Source organism: Anastrepha obliqua, chromosome 6, assembly GCF_027943255.1.
Source record: "Anastrepha obliqua isolate idAnaObli1 chromosome 6, idAnaObli1_1.0, whole genome shotgun sequence".
NCBI classification, from domain to species: Eukaryota; Metazoa; Arthropoda; class Insecta; order Diptera; family Tephritidae; genus Anastrepha; species Anastrepha obliqua.
In genome coordinates, this window is record NC_072897.1 from 68,084,351 (window position 1) to 68,096,023 (window position 11,673).

The 11,673-nt window shown below is 36.7% G+C and overlaps 1 pseudogene; it reads left to right on the plus strand.

Moving 5' to 3' along the window:
• Nucleotides 1-3,566: 3,566 nt before the first annotated feature.
• Nucleotides 3,567-7,782, plus strand: LOC129250668 (putative nuclease HARBI1; annotated as a pseudogene).
• Nucleotides 7,783-11,673: the final 3,891 nt, after the last annotated feature.

Below are 11,673 nucleotides of genomic sequence, written 5' to 3' on the forward strand. Positions count from 1 at the left end.
TTTCAATTAGTACTTGATCATCATGTACATTTTGAACTTTAATCTGGCTTTTCATAGCTAAATATGTTGCCAACTCCTTTGCACTTGGTTTAGTTGTACATTTTTTTTATGCGATCATCATAAATCACAGCATCTTTCGGAGTAACTATTTCTATCATTCCTATAACGTGAAGAGTATTATTACCGTCAAGAGTACTGACATTAATATCTGCATTGTCTCCAACATATTGTACCGCACCTGACTCTGATGATAAAATACGAGGCTGTGGATGGTAAACTGCTGAAACTTCCTACTGTAAGGTATTACTATATGATGCAGCAAATCCTAAATTTAATAAAACATCCAATAATTTTTTGGATCCATATCTTCTGTGAAGAAACACAGAAAGGCCTAATAGTAGCTGTGACGAAAATGACCGTTCTCGTATCGAGGACATTATTGCGTGACTGATAGATGTGCATTTCGTTTTTAAATGATCTGCTTCTCCTTTTCTATTTTTTAATATAATTTCTTCAAAAAACTGTGATAATGTTTTTGGTATTTCTTGATTAATACCATCTAGCATTTTATTCGGAGGTGAATACGTCTTAGTTTTTACGACAGATGATCTAATATCTTCCCTAATAATAGCCGCAGCAGCTTCTACAATCCGTAAACACTCTTCTGCAGGAGTGCTTTTTTTATTTTCGTACCAAGCTTTTGATAATACATTAACCTGTGTATCACGGAAGGATATAATTGTAAATGATCCTATTTTTTTGGTGATTATTATATCAGTTAAATACTTTTGTTGTAGTTTTTTAATAATTGTCTTATCGTCGGGCATGTACTCTGTAGGAACATCTTTAAGCTATTTCAAAGTAATTTGAGAATCTGCATTATTTTCTATATATGTAACTAAAAATCTCCTTCATTGCTTGAGTGACTTGATCATCTTAGCAAGGGTTCTTATCTGCAGATGTTACACGGGTTAAAAAGTTGGTATAGCAAATAGTATGATATTTTGCTTAAGCAGCGATCATATCATACTCGTAAAGTATACGTTCCTTTATTAGTTCTCCAAAGGAATCGTTTCGTTCTTCTGCTTTCTTAATTACGTTGTCTTTGAATGCAAGAGTACTTACATTACTTATTGTCCGTCTATACTTATATTTTTTTTTTCCTTTTTGCTGCTTCATTAGCCTCATGGCTACAAAATAAGCACAAATTTTTAAAAGCAAACGGTTAATTTCTTTTTTTACGAGGTGCACTTGACGTTGAGGGTTCACCCTCTTCTGTGCGTCGTTTCGATGCAGCAATAACATTTTTGCTAGTGTCCACTTTTCGACACTCGGAATGCACATTTACAGAACTTAAAGTATTTAAATAGTTTATATGTCCATCATTCTTTTCAATACTTGCAGTTCTTAAAGTTTGCAAACCAAGTACGACATTCACAGAAACACCTTCTGAAAGTGACTTATCACATATAAAACAGAAATCAGCCATAGCTCTTAAAACCGTACGTCCGTCGTTGTGAAAATACAATTTCAAAGTAACGAATAATCTAGACTATACTAAACACAATATCTCACAGTACACGAAACCATAAAACGTGCGAGTATATACTGCGCTCTCTCCCACTTAGGGGTCTTACAATAAGTAGGGCTCTTATAATACAAAGTGGTCCCTTAAAAGAGAAAGTGACATTGAATACAATAAACATCCGTCACGGCTATAAATAGAAATGATCATAGGGTAGGGACAAGTATTTCCAGTTATATAAGTATTTAAAAATTTACACGTTTTAAAGGAAACATATATAAGTTCGTTTTAACTTAAAATATAACCAAAATAGAGAATCCAGAAATAATAACACAGTCCTGCGAGCAACGCGTTAAGGTTATTCAGGCTTATTATGAAAACGGGCGTTTAAATCAAAATGCGTATCGCGCACTTCGTGATTTTTTCGGTCAATTTAATCGTCAAAATATGCCTACAATCGGAAAAATTAATAATAATCCAAATTGATTGCTGAAAAACCAATGCACCCACAAAGAGAGACTGTTTGCTGCGGTTTATGGGCCGGCGGCATCATTGGGCCGTTTTTTTTCCAAAATGAGGCCGGTCAGGCAGTTACTGTGAATAGTGTTCGCTATAGTGAGATGATAACTTTTATGACCCGAATTGGAAGATATGGATGTGGACGATATGTGGTTTCAACAGGACGGGGCCACTTGTCACACAGCTAACGAAACCATGGCTCTTTTGCGCGAAAAATTTGATGGCCGAATAATCTCACGTCGCGACGATGTCAATTGGCCGAAAAAAGATCATGTGATTTGACACCGTTGGACTTCTTTCTTTGGGGTTATTTGAAAGAAAAGGTGTACGTCGATAAGCCAGCAATAATTCAAGAGCTAAAGGATGAGATAGTTCGGCACATTAACGGTATAGAACCTCAATTATGCCCCAGCGTCATCGAAAATTTGGACCATCGAATGGAGGTTTGCCGCCGAGACCGCGACGGCCATTTGGCCAATATTTTATTCTATACGTAATTGAGCCATACCAATAATATTATAATAAAGAGAAAGGACAATAATTTCTTAAATATTGTATTTTATTTAAAATCAACACCGGCCTTTAAAACTTAACCACTCTTTATAAAGACTTATTTTAATCGAATACTTAATTGGACTCAACATACCGCCGCCCTTGAACTATCTTGAGAAATTCAAAATAAAAGAATAAGAAGAAAATGGAAATGGAAATGGAAGTAGAAAGCTTCGAAAAACATTTACGATAAGTTATTAGTTTCTTCATGTAATAAATCTGTTTTCGTTGGCAAAAGGCAAAGTTTGACTATAAGCCGAACCAATTCGCCATGCGCTATTTTCAACGTAACTATTCTTAAGGGTCCATCGTTACCAGAAAGGCATTTAGGAACCCGTGCCAACGTCCATTTCGTCGGAAGATTAGACACGTTGAAAACCGCAACCACATCACCTCCTTAAATGTTGCGTGTAGAGTGAAATCACTTAGAGCGACGTTGTAAGCTGACGAGGTACTCGTCTCTCCAACGATGCCGGAAATGTTGTCTCATGTTAAAAATTGATTGCCACAGCTGGCGAAGATTTCCGGGGAACCCTCGACCCTCAGGTTCCGGGATTGATTTAAGCGGTTCACCGGCGATGAAATGCCCTGGAGACAGACCTTTTAAGTCACCAGCAATTGCAGAGTTGTCACAGTTGAATGGGCGAGAGTTTACTCAATCTTCTATTTCAGTCAAAAATGTATTGAACTCTTCGTATGATAGTAGAACTTCTCCCAGTACGCGTTTCAAATGAGACTTTACACGTTTGACTCCCAGTAGCCTCCCATATGCAATCGGGTGCAACCGGTGGATTAAAGCGCCATTCGATATTCAAATCCGCAAGGAAAAAGCGAAGTTTAGTATCAGCTCGGCTCTAACGACATTTGTACCGTTACCTGAAGTCATGACCTTACAAAAGCCTTTGCGATTTGTCAACCTTTTAAACGCACTTAGGAACGCTGATGTTGACAGGTCATCAAAAAATTCGAGATGCATCGCACCAGTGGACGTACAGATGAACGAGCTGATGTAGCCTGTGGTAGCCTTAGCTCGCCCTCCTTAGCTGAACTTGTAGAGGAAAGATCCAGCGAATCGATAGTTTGCATAATGCGGGGCCCAGCGTGTAAAGTCAGTTTGTGTATTTGAGGAGCGACTTCAGCATTTTTTATTCTTCCTCCAACACGTACAACACAAGACTTAAGACTACTACGCAGCGGGATTGGTCTTTTAGCGCTGCAAAGAGAAATTTCATTAGAAAAATAAAACCGTTGCGTATACCTGATTAGGCGAAGCTCAACTTCAGAAAACTCTTGGCAACTCGGAGTACCAAACCGATTTATAACATTGAGTTGCCTATTAAGACGAATTTTGGTCCAAAAACGTAAAACGTAGTAGAAGACTCGGCGCAGCTTAGAATATGATGAGTGTTTCGTCATCACCGGCCAGTGATAAGTACAGTTTGTTACAGGGGCACGAATGCTACTTCGTACGCCCAGCTCTGTCGTGTGCTCTTTAGATATCTTCTGCTTCCACAATTGTTCAGTGCTGCTCAAGAAAATAGGACCAGCCCACCACAATTGATGAAGTAATAATTCAGAGGTGGTCATACCTCTTGAAGCGCTGTTCTGAAGGATTCTGTTCAGAACAGACTTTGTTCCAACATTCGGAAGGCAGAACTTCAGAACTGAATATCAGCGATGCGATTGGCTATAAATGTCACCCATCTGCTGGGGTGAGCTTGTAACCGTGCCAATGTTGTGATAGAGTCAGTCCAAGTGAAAAGCGGGTAACGGAGATCAGACCAGCAGTGAAACACGCTTCGCACCAGTTTAGTAGCAAGATGCGCGGGGCATAATTCAAGACGTGAAAACGTTGTTGGTTTAAACCGTGTCACCTTGGTTTTCGACGAAATTAGTGAGACAGTAATGCTACCGTCGGCGGCCGCCGTAACCGAATGGGTTGGTGCGTGACTGCCATTCACAGAGAGAACGTAGGTTCGAATCTCGGTGAAACACCAAAATTAAGAAAATGTTTTTTCTAATAGCGGTCGCCCCTCGGCAGGCAATGGCAAACCTCCGAGTGTATTCCTGCCTCATAAATATATCTGCCGTTCGGAGTCGGCTTGAAACTGAACACCCAGAAAGGGTGTACGTGACTATTATATATATATATATTAGGGCGGGTTGATTTAAAAATCGCTCATTGCTCTGTGAAAATCGTATTCTAGAGATCAAAATAAGAAACTTTGCCGAAGTTACCCCTAAAACGAATTCTGATGTCCCCCAATTTGGGTCGAACGAAAAATCCCACTTTGACCCATTTAGAGTGCTCCAATCGAGTTCAAATGTATGATCGACCCCCACTAACTTTGGACGGCCGATCCACCCATGCCAGTGGCACACCCCCTGGAACTCCCCTGGGGGTTCCCCATACAATCATTTCAAAATATCACCATTTTTGGCCTTTACATGAGAAAAGAAACTAAAAAGTTCGACCCAAATTGGGGGACATCAGAATTCGTTTTAGAAGTATGGTTCCTTCGGCAAAGTTTCTTATTTTGATCCCTAGAAAATGACTTTCATAGAGCAATATGCGATTTTTTTGCCACCCCACAAAAGACACTAAAAGTTCGACCCAAATTGGGGGACATCAGAATTCGTTTTAGAGGTATGGTTCCTTCGGCAAAGTTTCTTATTTTGAGCCCTAGAATATGATTTTCACAGAGCAATGGGCAATTTTTTTGCCTCCCCACAAAACGACCCGGCCTAATATATATATATATAATAAAACCATGCGGGGAGAAACCAAATCCTTAACCTATTAAAGGTTTTGTATATGTTGCGGAGAGTATCCAACTCAAAGGATCACTAAGTTATCGGGCTCAAAGGGCCAATAATCAAACCAAAAATTAGATGCGGGAATCCACTAGAGTATCCTTTTCTTTCTAATGAATCCTTTTTATAAACATGACCACACAGAGGTCGACTCATTTAACCACAGCATCTTATTGGCAAAACTCCGCAAATTTTTTGGGCTTTCCTCTATGTCTATACAGGTAATTGCCTCTTTTCGAAAACTAGGTCACAAGCTGTCTGTAGATCTCCAATGACATCATTTGTTTTAGAATTGCATAGGGCAGATCCGTAATGGTAAATTCTTGGTCCTTTTCTCTTTTCTTTGGACATCAATCACCTACCAGCAGTCTTTACTGATATGCATTCTCACTTGTGCAGATGATGTTCAAATTTACCGATCTTGCAAAATCAATGAAATAAGTGTATATGTTTTCGAAGTCCACAAAAACTTGTGACGCATTAACAAATGGACATCCGACAATGCACTTACTCTTAACCTTAAGAAGTCACAAGTGCTTGTTATTTCCAGAAGATTAGCTTTGGATAGTCACGTAAATTTAGTCGTAGGTAAATTGTACGTAATTCTTCACGCGCTCTGAACTATGCAACACTTTACTCCGTAAGTAAGTAATAGAGTGATTCAGTCTTAAGGTGAACTTGTAACATGTAAAGTAAAGTTTTGGAATTAAAGTAAAGCAAGTGTGCTGCCATTAAGTTATGACTTTTATACGACAATCTAGTGATTGAACTCAGAGGAATTAATATAAAAGATTATCAGCCCAATCCTAAATATTCTCGCGGAATTTCTTCTTTCCGCATTTTTAATTCCCCTAAGAAAAATTCCTCAAATTTTAAACCCTTAGGGAAAGGGATTTTTGGCGAGTAGGATTTCTTCTCAGTTGTGTTTTTCGAGATCAGATGTTTTGCTTATTGTTGTCAATTTTGCAATGCGTTTAAAATGTGAATATTGTTTATTTTTGCGAAATATAAATTGCATTTAAATAGGAAACTGAAAAATGAATAGCTTAGCATTAAATATGTTAGAGAGTGAAATAAATGAAGAGGAAAGGGAGCAATTAAACGGGCCACGAGTGGCGAGGAGGAAACTCCGGGACTTAATGAACCCCTTGGAGATGCCTCAATCTTTGTAAGTAATCGAGTGAAGAAAAGTGTGTTAAAATAACTAAATATTCAAATTTTTTTAATTGTTTAAACAGATTTCAGAAGTATTTCAGGTTGAATAAACCAGCGTTTGAGTAGGTACTTGCTAAAAGTGGTGACGACTCATACACAACCAGCTAGGAAGCAGTTTGCTGTTACTGCAGTAGTAAAGTTAAGCGCATGTTTGCGATTCTTTGCGGAAGGCGGTTACCAGACGGGTGTGGGAAAAGACCACGACGTGGGACCAGCGCAGTCCAGTTTCTGCAAAGCACTTGCGGACGTCCTTTTTATATTTCAACAATATCTATGTCCAAGGTGGACACAGTTTCCAGTGACAGCCGAAGAAAAAAGTAAAATTGCGACTGCTTTTTACATTAAGCATAAAATTCCATCAGTTGTCGGTTGCGTTGATGGAACGCACGTTAAGATAATTGCGCCATCCGAAAATAGTCACCTATACTACAACAGAAAGGGTTATTACAGCTTAAATGTTATGCTGGTAAGTTATTAAATCCTTTCTGAAGTACATTTAATGATTCTTTATAATAATAGGTATGTGACCATGAATTAAAAATACGCTACGTCGACGCTTCTCATCCGGGTGCTAGTCATGATTCGCTAATTTGGAACGTTAGCTAATTACGTTTACATTTTGAGACACAATTTTCAAACCACCAAAGAACTTTCTGGTTGTTAGGTAAAATTTTACATTGGTAAAAATTGTTTATTTATTAAATTTTATTTTATAAATTTATATACTCACATATATAAAAATGTATCTTAACCGAGAAAATCTATTTCCAATAATTTATGAAGGTGATGCTGGATATCCGTTAGAACCATGGCTTATTACTCCTTATCGGACGCCGAACCAAGCAGAAATTAAGTTCAACGAAATGCATTCAAAATGTCGCAACATAATTGAAAGAACTAATGGTGTTTTAAAGAACCGATGGAGGTGCATTCTTGGTGGACGAGAACTACACTACGCTCCAGAGAAAGCAGCACAAATTGTAAATGTTACTTGTTGCTTGCATAACATCTGCATTCATTTCAGACCGAATATACCCGATGCCGAAGCGAAGTTAAATCTTGCTGAAACTCACGACGTCCACTCCAACATACCAACACAAAATATGGAGGTTGCGAGAACAATAAGAAATAATATCCGTGATTCCCTCAATAACTAAAATATAAGAACCGAAATGTTTGCTATTTCTACGCTCGATCATTTAATTTTCGTAAGTTTAGTTATAAGTAAAATGCTTATGTTCTAATAAAAAATCAGTTAAATAAAAAATTACATTAAATAAAAAACAAAACACAGGTAATTCAGTTACATAAAATCTTAGCTTATAAGTCTAATTATTAAATTAATTAATTATTTTGGCGCTTGCATGTTTCCAGTTCTTGTATTCCAAGCAGTCTTTTATTTTTTTCTAATTTGTGTTCAATCTCTTTCCTTCTCATTTGTTCCATTACATAGTTATACCTTTTATTTTCCTCCAGCTTTTCTCTTTTGATAGCGTTAGCAATTTTGATTTCCCACAGTTTCTCCTTTTTAATAGTCTCGATTGCCTTCAAATGCGTCTTCTTTAGCTCATATAATTTATCTAATATAGCCTGCATGAAGGAAAATGTTTAATTACTTATAAATTTTTGTAAAATTAATATTAACCTCTGGTATATTTTTTTTAAGTTTTCACGTTGCTCGTCCTGGTTTGTAACCGCAGTCTTTATATTAGCGCTGATCTCCCTTTGTATTTTTATTTCCTCTTCTAGTGCATATAACGAACTTTCTTTTTTCGAAGCCTTTTGGCTAGAATATGCTTTTTTACTTGATGATGCCACTTCGCTTTTATCTGCAGAGGGGTCTTCATTTGTAAACGCCAACGAATCTACAGAGACAACTGGTGAAAATATAGGACTTACTCCGCTGATGTCCATAAATCCATCCAATGTGCCAGTTTGGGTCAGATTTAGTGACTCCACTTCTGGGCAGTTTTCTTCACAGGACATATCCAAGTTCTCCTGAATTCCAAACTTCTTAACCGCCAGCCCCTCTACTGACTGCTTAATGCCAATCAATTTGAAAATTGCTTCTTCAAGGGGGGATAGTACCTTCTCCATATTTGGGCCGCCCCCAGTACCATTTTGTATTTTTATATTATTCGCCACTTTTTGGCGAACATATTTCTTCTGGTCTGCCCAAAGGTTTCAACAATTAAACAATGTATAGTTGAAGCATTTATAATTTATTCTCCCAATTTTGCATGCATACACTGATTAACTATTTGAAACATTGGCAACTAATGAATCATTGCCACTAAGAACTTATAAATCTTCAAGTTATATTACCTTTTTCCATTCCACAATGGTTTTAATTGGGGGACCTCCCGCATTCAGCTCCACATTCACTTTTTCCCAAAATCTTGCGGCCTCCTCCTTACTTCCCTTAAAAAATCCCCGCGCAATAGCAGGATTACCTTCCATCATATTCACCAGCATTCCCATTTGCGTTTTATTTGTTGATTTCGTCCTTAAACAAACAAATTTTGTATTTTTCTCTCATTTTATTAAAATACTCACATTTTTGCTGCAAATTCCCTTTCAAAATACAGATGAAAAATTTCTAACGGAATGTGAAGAGTTTCCGCAATTATTTCATGTTCAAAATACCTACTTTTCGTGTTCGAAATGTTTAGGATAGGAAGAAAGCGGAAAGTGGGATATTCCGCAAAAACATTTTTATTTAGGATAGTATTATTACGGAAAGGGGAAAAACTCGTTCGGAAATTTTATTTAGGATTGGGCTGTATTAGAATTTTAAGGTAAGAAAATTCGTAACAACATGTTATGCCATCATTATTGTATGGTTGTGAAATCTTTGCAAATGTATGTCATGTATCATATGTAAGCCATGGTGAAAATATTTTTAGTGGTTGGCCTTTAGCCATCTCTCAGCGAATTTGACAGAATCAGCGAATGGGCGGACCTAGCGGGAGTTATGAAACGGTTTGTTCATATGCGATTTGAAAAGTGTGTGAATATGTGTGAAATTATCGTGTAGATTTCAGCTGGCGATAATGTTGTGTTAGTGGTACATGAAAAAAAACTCAACACAGACTAGCTCATGTTGCGTCGTTGCTATCTGAACCATAGATAATAAGATGGGAGACTCTTTCATTTTGAGAGAGAGCGCGCCCATGAGGACGTTTCAAAACTTGGCAGCCCTCACACATTATGGGATTTTGAACAGCTGATAGACGAAATGGCAGGCTGCCAGAAGAAACGCGCCAAAAATAACTGACGAAAACAGTTCTTTTTTGCTTAATGGAGAAATGACGCTTTGAAATGTTTATAATTATTTGTCTTAAAATTAATTCAATTGAAATATAATAATTTGAATTGAGGTTGTAGAATCCAAAGCTCGTTATATCCTTTTCAACTTCTACTTTTAATTAGTCTTATGTACATAATGTAATTTTATTGAAAACTGTGTGTTGGTTTATGTAAATTTGTATATACGTAAATATTCTATGGTTGAAAAGAGTAGGTAAGGGAATTGAATTTTAGTTTGAGATATTTTACAAAAATTAAAGGTAATCTGCTTTAGCTTATTCTGTTCGTTGTTTGAGAATTTTTTTTTGTTACCCACTTTCTCTGTTATATTAAAAAATCTCAATATGTCATGTTTTTAATTATAACTTATGTTTTTCGCGTTCATTACTTTATTATTAAATTGCTTTTGTATTTCAGTTTTAAATAATTTCATTTGCATATAAATTTTTAAATTTTTTGCTTCATTTTTAGTATATGTAGGTATTAACGAGTGATAAAGGGTTATTGGGCAAGCGCACACTAAATACCAACCCCAATGGTGATGTGGAAACTAAAAATTCCCAATTTTTGTTTAGAAAATACCCAAATCATGTTTCTACCGGTGTGGCAATATTGGCTAATGTTATAAAAAATGCACATTTTTCAGCGATCTCACGAGAAAAAGAGTTTCCCATCTAGTCATCTTTGATCTGAACCATAGATGACTAAATGTGAAACTCTTTCTTTTTAACAGAGAGCGGGCTCATGAGCTCGTTTCAAAACTTGCCAGCATTTACACATTATGGAATTGCGAACAGCTGATAGGCGAAATGGCAGGGTGCCAGAGAAAACGCGCTAAAAATAACTAACGAAAACAGTTCGGTTTTGTTTAATGGAGAAATTACGCGATTGAAATATTATATTTATAATTTGTCTTAAAAGTAATTTAATTGAAACATAATAATTTAATTTGAAGGGAGTTTGTATAATTTTCCAAAGCTTTTTATACCCTTTTCGCTTTATATCCTTATTTTAATTCGTCTTATGTACATATCTGAATACATTTTACATACATGTAATTTTATTGGTGGCGGCCGCCGTAGCCGAATGGGTTGGTGCGTGACTACCATTCGAAATTCACAGAGAGGTCGTTGGTTCGAATCTCGGTGAAACACCAAAATTAAGAAAAACATTTTTCTAATAGCGGTCGCCCCTCGGCAGGCAATGGCAAACCTCCGAGTGTATTTCTGCCATGAACATCAACATCAAGACGCACACCACAAATACGAGGAGGAGCTCGGCCAAACACCCAAAAAGAGTGTACGCGCCATTTCTTTTTTTTTTTAATTTTATTGAAATTGTGTGTTGGCTTATGAATGTAAATTTGTATATATGTAAGTATTTTATGGTTAAAAAGCGTAGGTAAGGGAATTGAATTTGAGTTCGAAATATTTTGCAAACATACATAACTATTTTTAGGTAATAAAAACTTGAAGGTTATCTGTTTCAGCTTTACTCTTATAAACATTTTCGAGTTCTGTACTTTATTATTATTATATAGCATTTGTATATCTATTTTGAATAATTCCATTCCATTTTTGATTTTTTAACTTATTGATGTATTTTATGCCGATTGTGCTTAATTTCATTATATGTAGGTGTATACGGGTGATATAAGGCTACTGGGGAATCGCTAACCCCAATGGCGGTGTGGAAACTAACAATTCTCAAGTTTTGTTTAAAAAATACCCATTCAAAGT